Source organism: Macaca thibetana, chromosome 18 (assembly GCF_024542745.1).
Source record: "Macaca thibetana thibetana isolate TM-01 chromosome 18, ASM2454274v1, whole genome shotgun sequence".
Classification (NCBI taxonomy): Eukaryota; Metazoa; Chordata; class Mammalia; order Primates; family Cercopithecidae; genus Macaca; species Macaca thibetana.
The window spans coordinates 67,915,925-67,939,325 of NC_065595.1; the positions used below are offsets into that span (position 1 = coordinate 67,915,925).

The 23,401-nt window shown below is 42.3% G+C and overlaps 1 long non-coding RNA gene across 1 annotated transcript in view; it reads right to left on the bottom strand.

The window, feature by feature from the left end:
• The window catches only part of LOC126941144 (uncharacterized), a 48,714-nt gene that overhangs the window by 18,809 nt on the left and 6,504 nt on the right, over positions 1-23,401 (bottom strand). The gene's annotated exons all lie outside the window — the stretch shown is intronic.

The window sequence follows — 23,401 nt, forward strand, 5'->3', positions numbered from 1 at the left end:
GTACATATGACAGGATTCTCCATGAGCTCCACAGCTTAATCCTTTTGAGTGTTCAGACAGGAAAAGCCTGGTCCTCCACTGGGGAAAAGAGTTCGATGGTTTCTCAAAGGGCTGAACATAGAGCTACCGTATGATCCAGCAATTTGACTTCTAGGTTTATATCCAAAAGATCGAAAGCAGAAACTCAAACAGGTACTTGTACACCAGTGCCCACAGCAGGACTGTCCACAAGAGCCAAAAGGTGGAGACAGCCCCAATGTCCAGCAGGAAAATAATGGATAAACAAAATGTGTGTTATACAAACAATGGGATATTCATCCTTAAAAAGGAAGGAAATCCTATCACGTGCTGCGTGGATGAACCTTGACATTACGCCGAGTGCAATAAGCAGTCACAGAAGGACTGATACTGCCTGATGCCACTTACATGAGGTGTATGGAGCACCCAGATTCGTAGAGACAACGTAGAACGGTGGTTCCCAGGCAGGCAGGAGAGGCGATGAGGCATTGTTTCTGGGTACAGAGTTTCAGCTGGGGAAGATGGACAGTGGCAATGGCAGCACCGCAGTGTGCAGGGACTTTAGTGCCACTGAACTGTAGCAAACTGTGTGGATTGTCGTGTCCTCTAGAAAAGAGTTTCAGTTCGTGTATGTGCCTTTATCAGCCACAGTTGATCACGACTGCCGGTGATTTACGACCCTCACCTCCCAGCCTGCCCCTCTGTGCTCTGCTCTGTGATGCTGGGGCTGGGACTCCCAACTACATTCGCCAAACCCTCTTCCTCTTCCTGCGAAAATCTGCTGGTGGAGGAGCTAGAAGTTGGGAGGGCGGAGGAAGGGGCTTGCTTGCCATTTTTCCGTTCTCATCAGCCTCCCTGGAGCAACATCAGACCACCAGCTCTAGCCTCCAGCTTCCTGCGGGACCCCCGGCTCCAACCTCACTGTGACCTGTCAGAGGTACCAGTGGCATCGGGGCTTGTCAGTGTCTTGCCAGCCGGGTCATCCTAGCCCTTGCTGGACTGTACCCTCAGCAGTCCCTCTGCCCCCTGGGATCCCGCTCCTCCAAGTCTGCATTCCCCTCTCAGAAGCTTGGATCCAGCCTTGCCGGCGTCCTTCCTCTGAGCTCCTGAGTTGTGGCAGTGCCCTCCTCTTTTTGCCCCCAGGGCCCTAGGGATGGTGGCTGCTTCCTTCACTTCTTCATTGGTTTAGAATTTGAACAACCGTGTAGTCCCCTGTATTAAATCCTTCTGTTTAGATATCCCGCATTCGTGTCTGTCTTCCTGACAGGACCTGGAACCAGGAGTGATCTCAGGAAACAGATCCTCAAACATGAGTTCAACAAAAAAGAGGTGGTGCTTGGCATGGTCGTTTGTAGCTCATTCAGCAATCTGTGGTCTATTTTATGTTTACAACTCAATCTTGGTATCTGCGTTTTCAGTCTGTCAACTGTAGTATTAACAAAAGTGCTATTCTTGTTTAGTAGGATAGTTTGCGGGTTAAAGTTGGACTTTGCAAGAAGGCAGTGTGGTTGGTAGCCCCTGAGTTTAATTTTTTTTTTTTTTTTTTTGAGTTTCGCTCTTGTTGCCCAGGCTGGAGTGCAATGGCGTGATCTCGGCTCACTGCAACCTCCACCTCCCAGGTTCAAGCAATTCTCCTGCCTCAGCCTCCCAAGTAGCTGCGATTACAAGTGCGCACCACCACACCCAACTAATTTTGTATTTTTAGTAGAGATAGGGTTTCACCATGTTGACCAGGCTGGTCTCGAACTCCTGACCTCAGGTGATCCACCCGCCTTGGCCTCCCAAAGTATTGGGATTACAGGCATAAGCCACTGGCCCAGACTGATTAAATTTTTATTCTTAGGTTTTCCAGTAAGTATACTTTTGGGTTTTTCTTCCAATGAATGCGATTTATGAGAGTGGGACTAGGGCTAAATTTTCTAGACTGTTAATCCCCACATTGTCTTAGGGGCTGGTTATTCAGTATTTGGGCAGTGGTTCTCATGCTGTCAGTGGCCTGTCTCACCTTTGGACAGCCCAGAAGTCCACTGTCTGATCAACTGAAACGCAGTTTGATCCCTCTAAATTTTTGTTTTGTTTTTTGAGACAGAGTCTCACTGTCATCCAGGCTGGTGCAGTGGCGCAATCTTGGCTGACTGAAACTTCCTCCTCCCAGGGTCAAGCAATGCTCCACCTTCAGCCACTCAAGTAGCTGGGATTATAGGTGCCTCCCACCATGCCTGGTAATTTTTGTATTTTTAGTGGAGACGGGTTTCACCATGTTGGCCAGGCTGGTCTTGAACTCCTGACCTCAAGTGATCTGTCTTGACCTCCCAAAGTACTGGGATTACAGACGTGAGCTACTGTGCCCGGCCACTCCTCTAGATATTTTAAGGGAACTGTCATTTTTTTTGTTTAATTTTGGGAGAGGGTCTCAATCTGTCACCCAGGTTGAAGTGCACTTGTGCAATCATGGCTCACTGTAGTCTCGACCTTCCCAGGCTCTGGTGAGCTTCCCATCTCGGCCTCCTAAGAGCTGGGACTACAGGTGCACTCACGACACCATGCCCACCTAACTTTTCTTTTTGTAGAGATGGGGGCTCACTGTTTCCCAGGCCGGTCTCAAGCTCAGGCTCAAGCGATCTGCCTGCCTCTGCCTCCCAAAGTGCTGGGATTACAGGTGTGAACCAACATGCCCATCTAGGAACTGTCTTTTTGAAGAACAGTTGCAAGTAATATTTTATACGTTTATAGCTCATTGTACTAGGTTAGCGTCTTATTTGGTTCTCACAGAGACTCTGAAGTAAGTAGAGCCAGATATAAAAGGAATTTTCAGTCATCTATGCAGATAGAAACATAATCCAAGAAAGAACAAATAAAAACCACCCAAGACCACAAGATCTGCAGATGTTGTTATGGCCACAAAGTTGTATTTCTAGTCTGTGAACTGGATGCTAAACATCCTGGAGTTGAGCAGCTTCATGAATTACAGTGGATTTCTTGTCAAGCAGTGGGGAAACAACAGGTTCATTCTCTTTCTATCTCCTCGGGCTTCAAAATGGAGTCACTAGTGGGCAGCTGGTTTAATTTAACTAATTGCTTAAATTCTTTAAAATGAAATGTGAAGGGTGAATATTCGTTGATGACAACAGAACAGGAGATTTGCCTCGCGTGTCACCAGCTCTCAAACAAGCTTCCTCAAATTAGGGCTTTTTCCATGAGTGACTTACATTACCAGGGAGAGGGAAAGTCCTTGTGTATAGATGACGTGTTGCCTAGAATTTGTACCTCAGCTTACAAGCTGCATAAGAGTAGGTCAGGATGTGATAGAAGGAACCCGTTATTTTTGTTGTGACACTGTAGTCACAGTTGAAATTTGCTGCGTGGTTGCTTTGTGCAAGGCCTAGATCAATACAACAACCCTTGAGTTTCAGGTGCAAGGGATGGTGGATCCATAACTGGAACACGCAGCAGGGCAGCTTCTGTGAATCCACAGAAGACGCACGAAGTCCTGGGGAAGCTCAGAGAAGACAGAGGTCAGGGTCCGACTGTCAGTGTACAATGGCCCAGCCTCCACCTGTACACTGATGACTTCCAAGACTGTAGTGCAGACTACTCCTGAACTCCAAATACACCCATCAGACGACCTACTGGCATCTCCGCCTTGGTTGTATAGACACCTCAATCAACTGACAGTAAAACTAATATTACCTTCTATTTAAAAACCAGCCCCCTCCAACTTGTCCTCTTATATTTCATACCTCAGTGAAAGTAACCACTGTTTACCTAGCTTCCCAAATCTGAAACTTGGGAGTGGTCTTAGACCTCTTCTATTCCCTACATCCCATTGGTCTTCAAGCCCCATTGAATTAAATCCTCTTCTCCAACCTTCTGCATTAATTGAAGTCCCTAGTTTCTCATTTGTATGCTTGCAGCAGTCACTGGTCTGTGCATATATTGTGATTATTCTCCCTGTCTACAAAAATACTCCCAGGCTTACTGTGACAAGTCATCAAACAGATTCAGAAATTCCATTTGTCATACTTTGTCATCCAGATTCAGAAATTCCTTTTTCTCTGGACTTTCCCCAAATGGAGAGATTTTTTTCCCCAACTGTGCCCAAGATTTAGAGAGAGTTCCACTGATTGCTTGTAGATGGTATGATTTTGCCTATTTAACTGAGTCTCAGGAAGATTAGGCAACTGCCCAAATCTCTACAGCTAGCAAGGGATAGAGCTGGGTGAGAGCCCCAGGTCTTTAGACTCCTTGCTGTCTTCTCACAGTCTGAAAAGATTTACTAATGTTTTGGCTTAAGTATATAGTAGCATGTTACTTATTTATTTCTAATAACCAAGCAGGCTTTTGGCTTCCCACCAACTAGAAGATGGCCCAAATGGCTTATGTTCTTAGTGTCATTTTAATTTGCTAGAAATCACTATAAGCACAAATCATTATAAGATGAGCACTGGCTTTAAATATCTACAGAAAACAATTAGCAGGATGGTTTTTTTGTTTTTTTGTTTTGTTTTGTTTTTAAGACAGGGTCTTGCTCTGTTGCTCAGGCTGGAGTCAGTGGCATGATCACAGCTCACTGCAACCTCGACCTCCCTGGTCTCTGGTGATTCTCCAACCTCAGCCTCTCAAGTAGCTACAAGCATGTGCCAACATGTCCAGCTTTCTTTTTTTTTTTTTTTTTTTTGGTAGAAATGGGGTTTCACCATGTTGTCTAGGCTGGTCTTGAACTGGGCTCAAGTGATGTGCCCACCTCGGCCTCCCAAGTGCTGGGATTGTAGGCGTGAGCTGCCACACCTGGCCAAGATGGTGAATTTAATCCAACTGTATTAACAATTACATTAACTATAAACAGTTTAAACTTACAAATTGAAAGAAGAAAGTTGTCATATTGTTTTGTTGATTTTGTTTTGTTTTGTTTTTGTTTTTTTGAGATGGAGTCTTGCTCTGTCACCCAGGCTGTAGTATGGTGGCATGATCTCAGCTCACTGCAACCTCTGCCTCCTGGGTTCAAGCCATTCTCCTGAATCCCAGTAGCTGGGATTACAGGCACGTTACCACCATGCCAAGCTAATTTTTGTATTTTTAGTAGAGACGGGGATTCACCATGTTGGCCAGGCTGGTCTCGAACTCCTGACCTCATGATCCACCCACCTCAGCCTCCCAAAATGCTGGGATTACAGGCTTGAGCCACCACACCCGGCTGTATTTTTTTAAAGACCTAACTATATGCTGTCTACAACAAACCCACTTTAAATATAAGGATGAGTTAAAAGGATGGAAAAAGAAGTATCGTGAAAACACTAATCAAAAGAAAGCTGAAGTGGTTCTATTGCTATCAGACAAAGTAGACTTCAGAACAAGAAATATTTCCAGGAAAAAGCTAAGCATTATATAATAATAAAGGAGTCAATTCACTAATACGACAGTAATCTTAAATGTGCATGCACCTAACAACAGAGCTTCAAAAGACATGAAGCAAAAATTGATAAAACTACAAGTAGTTGACAGATTCAGAATTACAGTTGGAGATTTCAATGCTCCTTTCTCAGTCAGCAGAACAAGTCAATATAAAATCTGTGAGGGTATAGAAGACCTATTTGACTTACGTGGCCTAATTATACTCAACTTAATTGAACACTATCAAAAGGCAGAATATATTCATCCTTTTCAAATACACATGAAACATTCACCAAAATAGATTATATTCTGGGCCATAAATTTTTAACAAACTTTTAAAAAAATCATATGAAGCATGTATTATGCCACAGCTGAATTAAACTGGGATAATAACAAAAATATTTAGAAAATCTCCAAATATGTAGCAGACAAACAGTGCACTTTCAAATAACCCATGTGGGAAAAAATGAAGACAAAAGGGAAATTTTAAAGTATTTCTAATGGAACGAAAACCCAAATTCAATATATCAAAATTTGTATAATGACCAGCCTAGCCAACACGGTGAAACCCCGTCTCTACTAAAAATACAAAAATTAGCTGGGCATGGTGGCAGGCACCTGTAATTCCAGCTACTTGGGAGGCTAACGCAGGAGAATCGCCTGAACCCAGGAGGTGGAGGTTTCAGTGAGCCGAGATTGTGCCATTGCACTCCAGCTGAGCGACAAGAGTGAAACTGTCTCAAAAAAAAAAAAAAAAAAAAATTGTATGATGTATCTGAAGTAGAAGAAAAGAAATAATAAAGATGAAGCATAAACTCAATGAAATTAAGAACATGATAATAGAGAAAAACCAAAACTATCCAAAGAACTCCACAGCAACAAAAACCCCAATTAACAAATGTTTAAGGACTTGATAGACAATTCTCTGAAGAAAATATGCAAATAGCCAATAGTGCATGGAAAGATGCTCAACGTCACTCATCATTAGGAAAATACAGAATGAAACCACAAGATTCCACTTCACACCCATTTGGATGGCTATTATATGTGAAAATACAACAAGTGTTGGTGAAGATGTAGAGAATTTGGAACTCTATGTATTGCTAAATGAGATATAAAATAGGTAGCCACTGTGGAAATTGTATGGTGATTCCTCAAAAAATCAAGTATAGAATTACCATATGACCCAGCAATGCCACTTCTGGGTATATACCCAAAAGAACTGAAAACTGGTACTCAAAAAGATATTTATACATTCATGTTCATAGCAGCATTATTCAAAAGAGCCAAAAGGTAGAAACAACCAAAGTGTCGATTGGTGGATGAATGGGTAAACAAAATCTGGCATGTACATACATGTACAATAATTAATGGAATATTAATTATTCAGACTTAAAAAGAAACTTTTTTTTTTCTTTTAAATTTTATTTATTGGGTGGCTCGCAAGATGGCCAAATAGGAACAGCTCCAGTCTGCAGCTATGAATGAGATCAATGCAGAAGGCAGGTGATGTCTGCATTTCTATCCGAGGAACCCAGCTCATCTCACTGGGACTGGTTTGACAGTGGGTGCAGCCCACGGAGGGCAAGCAGAAGCAGGGTGGGGTGCCGCCTCACTCCGGAAGCATAAGGGGTCAGGGAACTCCCTCCCCTAGCCAAGGGAAGCCATGAGGGACTCTGCTGTGAGGAATGGTGCATTCTGGTCCAGATACTACGCTTTTCCCACAGTCTTTGCAACCCACAGACCAGGAGATTCCCTTGGGTGCCTACACCACCAGGGCCCTGGGTTTCAAGCACAAAACTGGGCAGCTGTTTGGGCAGACACTGAACTAGCTGCAGTTTTCTTTCATACTCCAGTGGAGCCTGGAACGCAACCAAGACACAACTGTTCACTCCAAAGGAAAAGGGGCTGAAGTCAGGAAGCCAAGTGGTCTAGTTCAGCAGATCCCACCCCCACGGAGCCCAGCAAGCTAAGATCCACTGGCTTGAAATTCTTGCTGCCAGCACAGCAGTCTGAAGTCAACCTGGGACACTAGAGCTTGGTGGGGGGAGGGCTGTCCACCATTACTGAGGCTTGATTAGGTGGTTTTCCCCTCACAGTGTAAACAAAGCCACTGGGAAGTTTGGAATGGACGGAGCCCACCACAGCTCTGCAAAGCCACTGTAGCCAGACTGCCTCTCTAGAGTCCTCCTCACTGGGCAGGGCATCTCTGAAAGAAATGCAGCAGCCCCAGTCAGGGGCTTATAGACAAAACTCTCATCTCCCTGGGACAGAGCACCTGGGGGAAGGAGTGGCTGTGGGCGCAACTTCAGCAGACTTCCTGCCTGCCAGCTCTGAAGAGAGCAGTGGATCTCCCAGCACAGCGTTCGAGCTTTGCTAAAGGACAGACTACCTCCTCAAGTGGGTCATCCCTGACCCCCATGACTCCTGACTGGGAGACACCTCCAAGCAGGGGTCGACAGACACCTTGTATTAGAGAGCTCCAGCTAGCATCTGGCAGGTGCCCCTCTGGGAGGAAGCTTCCAGAAGAAGGAACGGGCAACAATCTTTGCTGTTCTGCAGCCTCTGCTGGTGATACCCAGGCAAACAGGGTCTGGAGTTGACCTCCAGCAATCTCCAGCAGACCTGCAGCAGAGGGGCCTGACTGTTAGAAGGAAAACGAACAAACAGAAAGGAATAGCATCAACAGCAACAGAAACACATCCACAAAAAACCCCATCCAAAGGTCACCTGCTTCAAAGCCAAAGGTAGATAAATCCACCAAGATGAGGAAAAACCAGCCAAAAAGGCTGAAAATTCCAAACACAAGAACACCTCTTCTCCAAAGGATCACAACTCCTCACCAGCAAGGGAACAAAGCTGGACAGAGAATGAGTTTGATGAATTGACAGAAGTAGGATTCAGAAGGTGGGTAATAACAAACTCCTCCAAGCTAAAGGAGCATGTTCTAACCCAATGCAAGGAAGCTAAGAACCTTGAAAAAAGGTTAGAGGAATTGCTAACTAGAATAACCAGTTTAGAGAAGAACATAAGTAACCTAATGGAGCTGAAAAACACAGCACGAAAACTTCGTGAAACATACACAAGTATCAATAGCCGAATCAATCAAGCAGAAGAAAGGATATCAGAGATTGAAGATCAACTTAATGAAATAAAGCATGAAGACAAGATTAGAGAAAAAAGAATGAAAAAGAACAAAGCCTCCAAAAAATATGGGACTATGTGAAAAGGCCAACTGAGTTTGATTTGTGTTATCTGAAAGTGACAGGGAGAATGGAACCAAGTTGGAAAACGCTCTTCAGGATATTATCTAGGAGAACTTCCCCAACCAAGCAAGAGAGGCCAACATTCAAATTAAAGAAATACAGAGACCACCACAAAGATACTCCTCAAGAAGGGCAACCCCAAGACACATAATCATCAGATTCATCAAGGTTGAAATGAAGGAAAAAATGTAAAGGGCAGCCAGAAAGAATTACCCACAAAGGGAAGCCCATCAGACTAACAGTGGATGTCTACAGAAACCCTACAAGCCAGAAGAAAGTGGGGGCCAATATTCAACATTCTTAAAGAATTTTAACCCAGAATCTCATATCCAGCCAAACTAAGCTTCATAAGTGAAGGAGAAATAAAATCCTTTACAGACAAGCAAATACTGAAAGATTTTGTCACCATCATGCCTGCCTCACAAGAGCTCCTGAAGGAAGCACTAAATATGGAAAGGAAAAACTGGTACCAGCCACTGCAAAAACATTCCAAATTGTAAAGACCATCAACACTATGAAGAAACTGCATAAATTAATGGGAAAATAACCAGCTAGCTGATCATAATGACAGGATCAAATTCACACATAACAATATTAACCTTAAATGTAAACGGGCTAAATGCCCCAATTAAAAGACACAGACTGGGCTGGGCACAGTGGCTCATGCCTGTAATCCCAGCACTTTGGGAGGCCGAGGTGGGTGAATCACCTGAGGTCAGGAATTTGAGACCAACCTAGGCAACACGGCGAAACCCTGTCTCTACTAAAAATACCAAAAATTAGCTGGGTGTGGTTGCAGGCGCCTGTAATCCCAGCTACTCAGGAGACTGAGGCAGGAGAATCACTTGAACCCGGGAGGCAGAGGTTGCAGTGAGCCAAGATTACACCACTGTACTCCAGCCTGGTGACAGAGTGAGACTCCATCAAAAAAAAAAAGAAAAAGAAGAAGAAAGGCAAGTAAGCAGTGGGGAAGAGCCCCATAGGCAGAGACCCAACAAGTACAAAGTACTCAGGTGAGAGAAGGTGAGGGCTATGGGCTGGGAGACAAGAGCAAAACTCCGTCCCAAAAAAAAAAAAAAAGACACAGACTGGCAAAATGGATAAAGAGTCAAGACCCATCATCAGTGTGCTGTATTCAGGAGACCCATCTCATGTGCAAAGACACACATAGGCTCAAAATAAAGGGATAAGGGAATATTTACCAAGCAAATGGAAAGCAAAATAAAAAGCGGGGGGTGGGGGTTTGCAATTCTAGTCTCTGATAAAACAGACTTTAAACCAACAAAGATCAAAAAAGACAAAGAGGCATTACATAATGGTAAAGGGATCAATTCAACAAGAAGAGCTATCCTTTTTTTTTTTTTTTTTTTTTTTTTGAGACAGTCTCGTTCTGTCGCCCAGGCTGGAGTGCAGTGGCCGGATCTCAGCTCACTGCAAGCTCCGCCTCCCGGGTTCACGCCATTCTCCTGCCTCAGCCTCCCGAGTAGCTGGGACTACAGGTGCCCGCCACCTCGCCCAGCTAGTTTTTTGTATTTTTTAGTAGAGACGGGGTTTCACCATGTTAGCCAGGATGGTCTCGATCTCCTGACCTCGTGATCCACCCGTCTCGGCCTCCCAAAGTGCTGGGATTACAGGCTTGAGCCACTGCACCCGGCCAGAGCTATCCTAAATATATATGCACCCAATACAGGAGCACCTGGATTCATAAAGCAAGTTATCAGAGACCTACAAAGAGACTTAGACTCCCACACAATAATAGTGGGAGACTTTAACACCCCACTGTCAATATTAGACAGATCAACAAGAGAGACAATTAACAAGAACCAGTGACAAAAACCACATGATTATCTCAATAAATGCAGAAAAGGCCTACGATAAAATTCATGCTAAAAACTCTCAATAAACTAGGTACTGATGGAACATATCTCAAAATAATAAGACCTATTTATGACACACCCACAGCCAATATCACACTGAATGGGCAAAAGCTGGAAGCATTCCCTTTGAAAACTGGCACAAGACAAGGATGCCCTCTCTCACTACTCCTATTCAACATAGCATTGGAAGTTCTGGCCAGGGCAATCAGGCAAGAGAAAGAAATAAAGGGTATTCAATTAAGAAAAGAGGAAGTCAAATTGTCTCTGCAGAATGACATGATTGTATATTTAGAAAACCTCATCACCTCACCCCAAAATCTTCTTTTTTTTTTTTTTGAGACAGAGTCTCACTCTGTCGCCCAGGCTGGAGTGCAGTGGCCGGATCTCAGCTCACTGCAAGCTCCGCCTCCCGGGTTCACGCCATTCTCCTGCCTCAGCCTCCCGAGTAGCTGGGACTACAGGCGCCCGCCACCTCGCCCGGCTAGTTTTTTGTATTTTTTTTTTTTAGTAGAGATGGGGTTTCACCTTGTTAGCCAGGATGGTCTTGATCTTGTGACCTCGTGATCCGCCCGTCTCGGCCTCCCAAAGTGCTGGGATTACAGGCTTGAGCCACCGCGCCCGGCCAAAATCTTCTTAAGCTGTTAAGCAACTTCAGCAAAGTCTCAGGATACAAAATTAATGTGCAAAAACCACAAGCATTCCTATACACCAATAATAGACAAACAGAGAGCCAAATCATGAGTGAACTCCCATTCACAATTGCTACAAAGAGAATAAAATACCTAGGAATACAACTTACAAGGGATATGAAGGACCTTTTCAAGGAGAACTACAAAGCACTGCTCAAGGAAATAAGAGAGGACACAAACAAATGGAAAAACATTCCATGCTCATTGATAGGAAGAATCGTATCGTGAAAATGGCCATACTGCCCAAAGTAATTTACAGATTCAATGTTATCCCCATCAAGCTACCACTGACTTTCTTCACAGAATTAGAAAAAACTACTTTAAATTGTATATGGAACCAAAAAAGAACCCGTTTAGGCAAGACAATCCTAAGCAAAAAGAACAAAGCTGGAGGCATCATGTTACCTGACTTCAAACTATACTACAAAGCTACAGTAACCAAAACAGCATGGTACTGGTACCAAAACAGACATATAGACCAATGGAACAGAACAGAGGTCTCAGAAATAATACCACACCATCTACAACCATCTGATCTTTGACAAACCTGACAAAAACAAGCAATGGGGAAAGGATTCCCTATTTAATAAATGGTGTTGGGAAAACAGGCTAGCCATATGCAGAAAACTGAAACTGGACCCTTTCCTTGCACCTTATACAAAAATTAACTCAGGATGGATTAAAGACTTAAATGTAAGACCTAAAGCCATAAAAACCCTAGAAAAGGCCGGGCGCGGTGGCTCAAGCCTGTAATCCCAGCACTTTGGGAGGCCGAGACGGGCGGATCACGAGGTCAGGAGTTCGAGACCATCCTGGCTAACACAGTGAAACCCCGTCTCTACTAAAAAATACAAAAAACTAGCCGGGCGAGGTGGTGGGCGCCTGTAGTCCCGGCTACTCGGGAGGCTGAGGCAGGAGAATGGCGTAAAAACCCGGGAGGCGGAGCTTGCAGTGAGCTGAGATCCGGCCACTGCACTCCACCCTGGGCGACATAGCGAGACTCCGTCTCAAAAAAAAAAAAAAAAAAAAAAAAAAAAACCCTAGAAAAAAACCTAGGCGGCAAGATGGCCGAATAGGAACAGCTCCAGTCTCCAACTCCTAGCACAATTGACACAGAAGACAGGTGATTTCTGCATTTTCAACTGAGGTACTGGGTTCATCTCACTAGGGAGTGCGGGACAGTCGGTGCTGGTCAGCTGCTGCAGCCTAACCAGCGAGAGCTGAAGCACGGTGAGGCATCGCCTCACCTGGGAAGAGCAAGGGGGAAGGGAATCCCTTTTCCTAGCCAGGGGAACTGAGACACACAACACCTGGAAAATCGGGTAACTCCCACCCCAATACTGCACTCTACCAAGGATCTTAGCAAATGGGCACAGCAGGAGATTATATCCCACACCTGGCCGGGAGGGTTTCACGCCCACAGAGCCTCCCTCACTGCTAGCACAGCAGTCTGCGATCTTGCGGCAAGGCAGCAGCGAGGCTGGGGGAGGGGTGCCCACCATTGCTGAGGCTTAAGTAGATAAACAAAACGGCTGGGAAGCTCGAACTGGGTGGAGCTCACAGCAGCTCAAGGAGTCCTGCCTGTCTCTGTAGACTCCACCTCTAGGGACAGGGCACAGCTAAACAACAACAACAACAACAAAAAAAAAGCAGCTGAAACCTCTGCAGATGCAAACGACTGTCTGACAGCTTTGAAGAGAGCAGTGGATCTCCCAACATGGAGGCTGAGATCTGAGAATGGACAGACTGTCTGCTCAAGTGGGTCCCTGACCCCTGAGTAGCCTAACTGGGAGACATCCCCCACTAGGGGCAGACTGACACCCCACACCTCACAAGGTGGAGTACACCCCTGAGAGGAAGCTTCCAAAGCAAGAATCAGACAGGTACACTCGCTGTTCAGCAATATTCTATCTTCTGCAGCCTCTGCTGCTGATACCCAGGCAAGCAGGGTCTGGAGTGGACCTCAGGCAATCTCCAACAGACCTACAGCTGAGGGTCCTGACTGTTAGAAGGAAAACTAACAAACAGGAAGGACACCCACACCAAAACCCCATCAGTACGTTGCCATCATCAAAGACCAGAGGCAGATAAAACCACAAAGATGGGGAAAAAGCAGGGCAGAAAAGCTGGAAATTCAAAAAATAAGAGCGCATCGCCCACTGCAAAGGAACGCAGCTCATCGCCAGCAACAGATCAAAGCTGGACGGAGAATGACTTTGATGAGATGAGAGAAGGGCGGCTCCAGTCCATCAAACTTCTCAGAGCTAAAGGAGGAATTACGTACCCAGCGCAAAGAAACTAAAAATCTTGAAAAAAAAGTGGAAGAATTGATAACTAGAATAATTAATGCAGAGAAGGCCATAAACGAATTGACAGAGATGAAAACCATGACATGAGAAATACGTGACAAATGCACAAGCTTCAGTAACTGACTCGACCAACTGGAAGAAAGAGTATCAGTGATTGAGGATCAAATGAATGAAATGAAGTGAGAAGAGAAACCTAAAGAAAAAAGAAGAAAAAGAAATGAACAAAGCCTGCAAGAAGTATGGGATTATGTAAAAAGACCAAATCTACGTCTGATTGGGGTGCCTGAAAGTGAGGGGGAAAATGGAACCAAGTTGGAAAACACTCTGCAGGATATCATCCAGGAGAACTTCCCCAACCTAGTAGGGCAGGCCAACATTCAAATTCAGAAAATACAGAGAACGCCACAAAGATACTCCTCGAGAAGAACAACTCCAAGATGCATAATTGCCAGATTCACCAAAGTTGAAATGAAGGAAAAAATCTTAAGGGCAGCCAGAGAGAAAGGTCGGGTTACCCACAAAGGGAAGCCCATCAGACTAACAGCAGATCTCTCGGCAGAAACTCTGCAAGCCAGAAGAGAGTGGGGGCCAATATTCAACATTCTTAAAGAAAAGAATTTTAAACCCAGAATTTCATATCCAGCCAAACTAAGTTTCATAAGTGAAGGAGAAATAAAATCCTTTACAGATAAGCAAATGCTTAGAGATTTTGTCACCACCAGGCCTGCCTTACAAGAGACCCTGAAGGAAGCACTAAACATGGAAAGGAACAACAGGTACCAGCCATTGCAAAAACATGCCAAAATGTAAAGACCATCGAGGCTAGGAAGAAACTGCATCAACTAACGAGCAAAATAACCAGTTAATATCATAATGGCAGGATCAAGTTCACACATAACAATATTAACCTTAAATGTAAATGTACTAAATGCTCCAATTAAAAGACACAGACTGGTAAACTGGATCAAGAGTCAAGACCCATCAGTCTGCTGTATTCAGGAGACCCATCTCACATGCAGAGACATACATAGGCTCAAAATAAAGGGATGGAGGAAGATCTACCAAGCAAATGAAGAACCAAAAAAAGCAGGGGTTGCAATACTAGTCTCTGATAAAACAGACTTTAAACCATCAAAAATCAAAAGAGACAAAGAAGGCCATTACATCATGGTAAAGGGATCAATTCAACAGGAAGAGCTAACTATCCTAAATATATATGCACCCAATACAGGAGCACCCAGATTCATAAAGCAAGTCCTTAGAGACTTACAAAGAGACTCAGACTCCCATACAATAATAATGGGAGACTTCAACACCCCACTGTCAACATTAGACAGATCAACGAGACAGAAAGTTAACAAGGATATCCAGGAATTGAACTCAACTCTGCAGCAAGCAGACCTAATAGACATCTATAGAACTCTCCACCCCAAATCAACAGAAAATACATTCTTCTCAGCACCACATCACACTTATTCCAAAATTGACCACATAATTGGAAGTAAAGCACTCCTCAGCAAATGTACAAGAACAGAAATTATAACAAACTGTCTCTCAGACCACAGTGCAATCAAACTAGAACTCAGGACTAAGAAAATCAATCAAAACCGCTCAACTACATGGAAACTGAATAACCTGCTCCTGAATGACTACTGGGTACAGAACGAAATGAAGGCAGAAATAAAGATGTTCTTTGAAACCAATGAGAACAAAGATACAACATACCAGAATCTCTGGGACACATTTAAAGCAGTGTGTAGAGGGAAATTTACAGCACTAAATGCCCACAAGAGAAAGCTGGAAAGATCTAAAATTGACACTCTAACATCACAATTAAAAGAACTAGAGAAGCAAGAGCAAACACATTCAAAAGCTAGCAGAAGGCAAGAAATAACTAAGATCAGAGCAGAACTGAAGGAGATAGAGACACAAAAAACCCTACAAAAAATCAATGATTCCAGGAGTTGGTTTTTTGAAAAGATCAACAAAATTGATAGACCGCTAGCAAGACTAATAAAGAAGAGAGAAGAATCAAATAGACGCAATAAAAAATGATAAAGGGAATATCACCACCGACCCCACAGAAATACAAACTACCATCAGAGAATACTATAAACACCTCTACGCAAATAAACTAGAAAATCTAGAAGAAATGGATAATTTCCTGGACACTTACACTCTCCCAAGACTAAACCAGGAAGAAGCTGAATTCCTGAATAGACCAATAGCAGGCTCTGAAATTGAGGCAGTAATTAATAGCCTACCAACCAAAAAAAGGCCAGGACCAGATGGATTCACAGCTGAATTCTACCAGAGGTACAAGGAGGAGCTGGTACCATTCCTTCTGAAACTATTCCAATCAATAGAAAAAGAGGGAATCCTCCCTAACTCATTTTATGAGGCCAACATCATCCTGATACCAAAGCCTGGCAGACATACAACAAAAAAGAGAATTTTAGACCAATATTCCTGATGAACATCGATGCAAAAATCCTCAATAAAATACTGGCAAACCAGATCCAGCAGCACATCAAAAAGCTTACCCACCATGATCAAGTGGGCTTCATCCCTGGGATGCAAGGCTGGTTCAACATACGCAAATCAATAAACATAATCCAGCATATAAACAGAACCAAAGACAAAAACCACATGATCATCTCAATAGATGGAGAAAAGGCCTTTGACAAAATTCAACAGCCCTTCATGCTAAAAACGCTCAATAAATTCGGTATTGATGGAACGTATCTCAAAATAATAAGAGCTATTTATGACAGACCCACAGCCAATATCATACTGAATGGGCAAAAACTGGAAAAATTTCCTTTGAAAATTGGCACAAGACAGGGATGCCCTCTCTCACCACTCCTATTCAACATAGTGTTGGAAGTTCTGGCTAGGGCAATCAGGCAAGAGAAACAAATAAAGGGTATTCAGTTAAGAAAAGAAGAAGTCAAATTGTCCCTGTTTGCAGATGACATGATTGTATATTTAGAAAACCCCATCATCTCAGCCCAAAATCTCCTTAAGCTGATAAGAAACTTCAGCAAAGTCTCAGGATACAACATTAATGTGCAAAAATCACAAGCATTCTTATACACCAGTAACAGACAAACAGAGAGCCAAATCATGAATGAACTTCCATTCACAATTGCTTCAAAGAGAATGAAATACCTAGGAATCCAACTTACAAGGGTTAGTAAAGGACCTCTTCAAGGAGAACTACAAACCACTGCTCAGTGAAATAAAAGAGGACACAAACAAATGGAAGAACATACCATGCTCATGGATAGGAAGAATCAATATCGTGAAAATGGCCATACTGCCCAAGGTAATTTATAGATTCAATGCCATCCCCATCAAGCTACCAATGAGTTTCTTCACAGAATTGGAAAAAACTGCTTTAAAGTTCATATGGAACCAAAAAAGAGCCCGCATCTCCAAGACAATCCTTAGAGGCATCACGCTACCTGATTTCAAACTATACTACAAGGCTACAGTAACCAAAACAGCATGGTACTGGTACCAAAACAGAGATATAGACCAATGGAACAGAACAGAGCCCTCAGAAATAATTCCACACATCTACAGCCATCTGATCTTTGACAAACCTCAGAAAAACAAGAAATGGGGAAAGGATTCCTTATTTAATAAATGGTGCTGGGAAAATTGGCTAGCCATAAGTAGAAAGCTGAAACTGGATCCTTTCCTTACTCCTTATACGAAAATTAATTCAAGATGGATTAGAGACTTAAATGTTAGACCTAATATCATAAAAACCCTAGAAGAAAACATAGACAATACCATTCAGGACATAGGCATGGGCAAGGACTTCATGTCTAAAACATCAAAAGCAACGGCAACAAAAGCCAAAATTGACAAATGGGATCTAATTAAACTAAAGAGCTTCTGCACAGCCAAAGAAACTACCATCAGAGTGAACAGGCAACCTAAAGAATGGGAGAACATTTTTGCAATCTACTCATCTGACAAAGGGCTAATATCCAGAACCTACAAAGAACTCAAACAAATTTACAAGAAAAAAACAACTCCATGAAAAAGTGGGCAAAGGATATGAACAGACAGTTCTCAAAAGAAGGCATTCATACAGCCAACAGACATATGAAAAAATGCTCATCATCACTGGCCATCAGAGAAATGCAAATCAAAACCACAATGAGATGCCATCTCACACCAGTTAGAATGGCAATCATTAAAAAGTCAGGAAACAACAGGTGCTGGAGAGGATGTGGAGAAATAGGAACACTTTTACACTGTTGTGGGATTGTAAACTAGTTCAACCATTATGGAAAACAGTATGGCGATTCCTCAAGGATCTAGAACTAGATGTACCATATGACCCAGCCATCCCATTACTGGGTATATACCCAAAGGATTATAAATCATGCTGATATAAAGACACATGCACACGTATGTTTATTGTGGCACTATTCACAATAGCAAAGACTTGGAATCAACCCAAATGTCCATCAGTGACAGACTGGATTAAGAAAATGTGGCACATATACACCATGGAATACTATGCAGCCATCAAAAAAGATGAGTTTGTGTCCTTTGTAGGGACATGGATGCAGCTGGAAACCATCATTCTCAGCAAACTATCACAAGAACAGAAAACCAAACACTGCATGTTCTCACTCATAGGTGGGAACTGAACAATGAGATCACTTGGACTTGGGAAGGGGAACATCATACACTGGGGCCTATCATGGGGAGGGGGGAGGGGGGAGGGATTGCACTGGGAGTTATAGCTGATGTAAATGACAAGTTGATGGGTGCTGAGGAGTTGATGGGTGCAGCACGCCAACATGGCACAAGTATACATATGTAACAAACCTGCACGTTATGCACATGTACCCTAGAACTTAAAGTATAATAATAATAAAAAAATTTTTTTTAAAAAAACCTAGGCAATACCATTCAGGACATAGGCATGGGCAAAGATGACTAAAACATCATGACTAAAACATCAAAAGCAACATCAACAGCCAAAATTGATAAATGGGATCTAATTAAAGAGCTTCTGCAAAGCCAAAATAAACTGTCGTCAGAGTGAACAGACAACCTACAGAATGAAAGAAAATTTTTGCAATCTACTCATCTGACAAAGGGCTAATATCCAGAATCTAGAAACTTAAATTTACAAGAAAAAAAAAACCATCAAAAAGTAGGTGAAGATATGAACAGACACTTATCAAAAGAAGACAATGTATGTGACCAACAAACACATGAAAAAAAATAAAAAGCTCATCATGCTGGTCATTAGATAAATGCAAATCAAAACCACAATAAGATACCATCTCACGCCAGTTAGAATGGCGATCATTAAAAAGTCAGGAAACAACAGATGCTGGAGAGGATAGAAATGCTTTTACACTGTTGGTGGGAGTGTAAATTAGTTCAACCATTATGAAAGACTGTGTGGCAATTCCTCAAGGATCTAGAACCAGAAATACCATTTTACCCAGCAATCCCATTACTGGGTATATACCCAAAGGATTATAAATCATTCTACTATAAAGACACATGCACATATATGTTTGTTGCAGCGCTATTCACAATAGCAAAGACTTGGAACCAACCCAAATGCCTATCAATGATAGACTGGATAAAGAAAATGTTGCACATATACACCATGTAATACTATGCAATCATAAAAAAGGTAGAGTTCATGTCCTTTGCAGGGACATAGATGAAGCTGGAAACCACCATTCTCAGCAAACTATCACAAGAACAGAAAACCAAACACTGCATGTTCTCACTCATAAGTGGGAGTTGAACAATGAGGACACATAAACACAGGGGCGGGAACATCACACACTGGGGCCTGTGGGGCGAGCTAGAGGAGTTCCGGATAGCATTAGGAGAAATACCTAATGTAGATGACGGGTTGATGGGCGCAGCAAACCACCATGGCACGTGTATACCTATGTAACAAACCTGCACGTTCTGCACATGTACCCCAAAACTTAAAGTATAATTTAAAATTTTAAATTAATTAAAATTAAATAATGTATTTTAATTTATTAAATAAAACTTGACCTTCAAAAAAATTATTTTTATTTATTTATTAAGAAGGAGTCTCAGTGGGTTGCCCAGGCTGGTCTTAAACTCCTGGCCTCAAGTGATACTCCCACCTCAGCCTCCCAAAATGCCTGTTGCAGGTGTGAGCCATCATGCCCAGCCAAATTAACACAACTGATAAGCCTCTAGCCACATTGACCAAGATAGTGGGAAGACGATTATCCATAACTGCAATGGGAGAGGAGAAATCATTACAGACGCTAAAGAATAATAAGGAGGCCGGGCGCGGTGGCTCACACCTGTAATCCCAGCACTTTGGGAGGCCGAGGCGGGCAGATCACGAGGTCAGGAGATCGAGACCATCCTGACCAACATGGTGAAACCCCATCTCTCAAAAATTAGCTGGCTGCAGTGGCCCATGCCTGTAATTCCAGTTACTCAGGAGGCTGAGACAGGAGAATCACTTGAACCAGGGAGTCAGAGGTTGCAGTGAGCCAAGATCGTGCCACCGCACTGTAGCCTGGCAACAAAGCAAAACTCTGTCGCAAAAAAAAAAAAAAAAAAAATAAGAAGGAAACAGCACAAACTATTCTAAGTCTGTAAATTTAGCAGCTTAGATTAAATGGACAAATTTCCTAAAGACTACAAACTTCCAAAGCTATTTAAAAAAAAAAAAAAAAAAAAAAAAACATAGGGAACTTTCTCAACCTGGTAAATGTTACCTACAAACCAACAGCTAGTCTTATCCTTTATGGTGGAAGACTTGTTGCCTTAACTTTAAGAATAGGAACAATACAAGGATTTCTTTTTTAAATTAAACATCATACTAAAGGTTATAGCCTGCAATAAGGCAAGAAGAAGAAATTAAGAGAAACAAATAAATAAAACAAAAGTATTCGCATGATTGTCTGCATAGAAATTCACAAATAATTTACAGCAAAGCTGTTAGAACTAATAAGTGCGTTTAGCTAGGTCACAGGATACAAGGTCAATATACAAAAATTTATTTTTATTTACTATCAATAAACACTTGAAGGTTGGATTTTTTCAAAGTACTGTTTAAATAGCACGCACATACCCACACACAAAAAAAATTATATATGTAAGATCTACATGCTGAAAACTACAAAATTCTGATTAAAGAAATCAAAGACCTAAATAAGTAGAGAGATATATACCAATCCAATCAAAATCCCTATAGGATTTTTTGTAGAAATCAACAAGCTAATTCTAAACTTTATATGTAAAAGCGAATAAACTAGAAAGGCTAAAACAATTTTGAAGAACAACAAAGTTGGAAGAGCCACACTATCTAATTTCAAGACTTAACTAAAAATCGACAGTAATCAAGGCGTAAGGGATACCAGGGATGGTGGTACATGCATGTAGTCCCAGCTACTCAGGTGGTTGAGGCAGAAAGATGGCCTGGAGTTCAAGACCAGTCTGAGCAACATAGTGAGACCCTGTCTCAAAAAAAAAAAAAAAAAAAAAAAGAAGAGAAAAAAAGAAGAAAAATAGTGGAGAAGAATAGACATACAGGTGACTGGAACAGAATAGAGTCAAGAAATAGATTCATACATGTATGGCAAATGGACTTTCAACAAGTTTGGAAAGGCAATTCAATGGAGAAAGGATAGATTTTTCAGTGAATAGTGCCGGAACAATTGGATATTCATATGGAAAAAAAAATGTACCTCAATCTAAGCCTTGCACTCTCTACAAAAAAAAAGATCACAGACCTAAGCATGACACTTAAAGCTAAAAATCCTCTAGAAGAAAACGGAGAAATCTTTCTTCCAGCAAAGTCCTAACCCCGTTTGGCTTTGTGAGGCAGGTTGATAGAATTGTTACGATGATAAGTGAGATAGGAAAATGCAGGTTGCTAACACAGTCCCTGCTCTTTTAAATATCTGTTGCTTTGTCAGTTTCCTTCTCTTTCCCCCCATGACCGATCCCAAAATAACTTACCACAGCCTATTTGACAAAGCAATGGAAGTATCAAGTGATTGTGAATAAACTGAATACTAAGACCAGGCTGGTCATCTCTTGAGTCTAGCATTTTCATTAGGTTCTTAATTTTCCACCAGAAATGACAGCAGTCCTACCATCTGTTTGGTGCTTTTAAAACATACGGATTGCTCTTAATCAGCTACACAAATTGCCCACACTCCAAGCTGCTGAAATTGAATACCAGCTTCAAATATCTGCTGCTCAACTTTATCGAAAATCCTGTGAAGCACAGTTTGAAAGTCGCACTCTCTGCTATTTTCTTTTAGCATTATTTCCCAGGTCAAGATAGCTCGGACAGAGCTGCGTGAGGAAACCATGGTCTTGACTCCAGGAATTGTCTTGACTTGGTGTCATGCCTTCATCTAAAATGAAACAACTTTAGGAAACCTCTCATGGAATCCATTATTACCTTTCGTGAACACACTGTAAACCTGCATTTCAACTTATTCATTTTACTTTGTTATAGTGTGTATGTCCATTAAGCCACCTCAAATCTCTTGGGAAACTATATGGACTCTAAAAAATTCTGGTGCTATAATAATCTCTGAAGAGTAGGTGCAATTATAAAAAGCTTCCACTAGGAGGAGCCAGAGTACCAATGATAAAAATTCAGGTTCCTCTCATACGTTGTACAATTATTTTCTAAATTAGAATCTTTATTATTTTAAAAAACATATATAATTAAAATAGATCATTTGACTATGTGGATGTGGTATAATTTAGAAGAGGAATATAAATTTTAAAAATTATGCCCTACATTTTAGCTGCAATTTGAAGAGACATAATGAATTCAGTGGGAACTCAGGGGAATTTTCCTAAATAGAAGGCTGAAGACTTTTAAGCATAAGGAATTGTTAAATGTAGACAGTGTACAATAATTTTTAAAGGTAACTCTTTTGATAACATTTCTTGTTTGCTTTTTTTTCTAGGTGCCATTTAAGGAAGACAAAACTGTATTTTATTCACTAAATCTACTTGGCATTTGCTTTTTAAACTTTAGTCATGGACTCTACTCAAAGATGGTGACTCATGACCTTGGCGTATATCACAGGACCTGCTGAGGACAGGAGTGGGGGTCTGTCAGTGACACAGTGGGGAGGGTTGTAGATAAATAATCCACAAAAGATAGGAGTAGTCAAGGGCTAGTTTCCACAAAGTGGCACTGTCCTCACAAGGCTGGGAAAGTGTTTAAAGAAGACCCAGCTGGGCGTGGTGGCTCACACCTGTAATCCCAGCTCTTTGGGAAGCCAAGGCAGGTGGGTCACCCGAGGTCAGGAGTTCGAGACCAGCCTGGCCAACACAGTAAAACCCTGTCTCTATGAAAAACATAAAAATTAGCTGGGTGGGTGGCAGGCACCTGTAGTCCCAGCTACTTGGGAGGCTGAGGCAGGAGAATTGCTTGAACCCAGGAGGTGGAACTGCAGTGAGCTGAGATTGCACCACTGCACTCCAGCCTGGGCAACAGAGCGAGACTCCGTCAGAAGAAGAAGAAAGAAGAAAGAAGAGGAGGAAGAGGAAGAAGAAGAGGAAGAAGAAGAAGAGGAAGAAGGAAGAAGAAGGAAGAAGAGGAAGAAGGAAGAAGAGGAAGAAGAAAGAAGAGGAAAAAGGAAGAAGGAGGAAGAAGAAGAAAGGAGGAGGAAGAAGAAGAAAGAAGAAGGAGGAGAAGGAGGAGAAGAGGAAGAGGAAGAAGAAGAGGAAGAAGAAGAGGAAGAGGAAGAAGAGGAGGAGGAGGAAAAGGAGGAGGAAGAGGAGGAGGAGGAGGAGGAAAAAGGAGGAGGAGGAGAAGAGGAGAAGAGGAG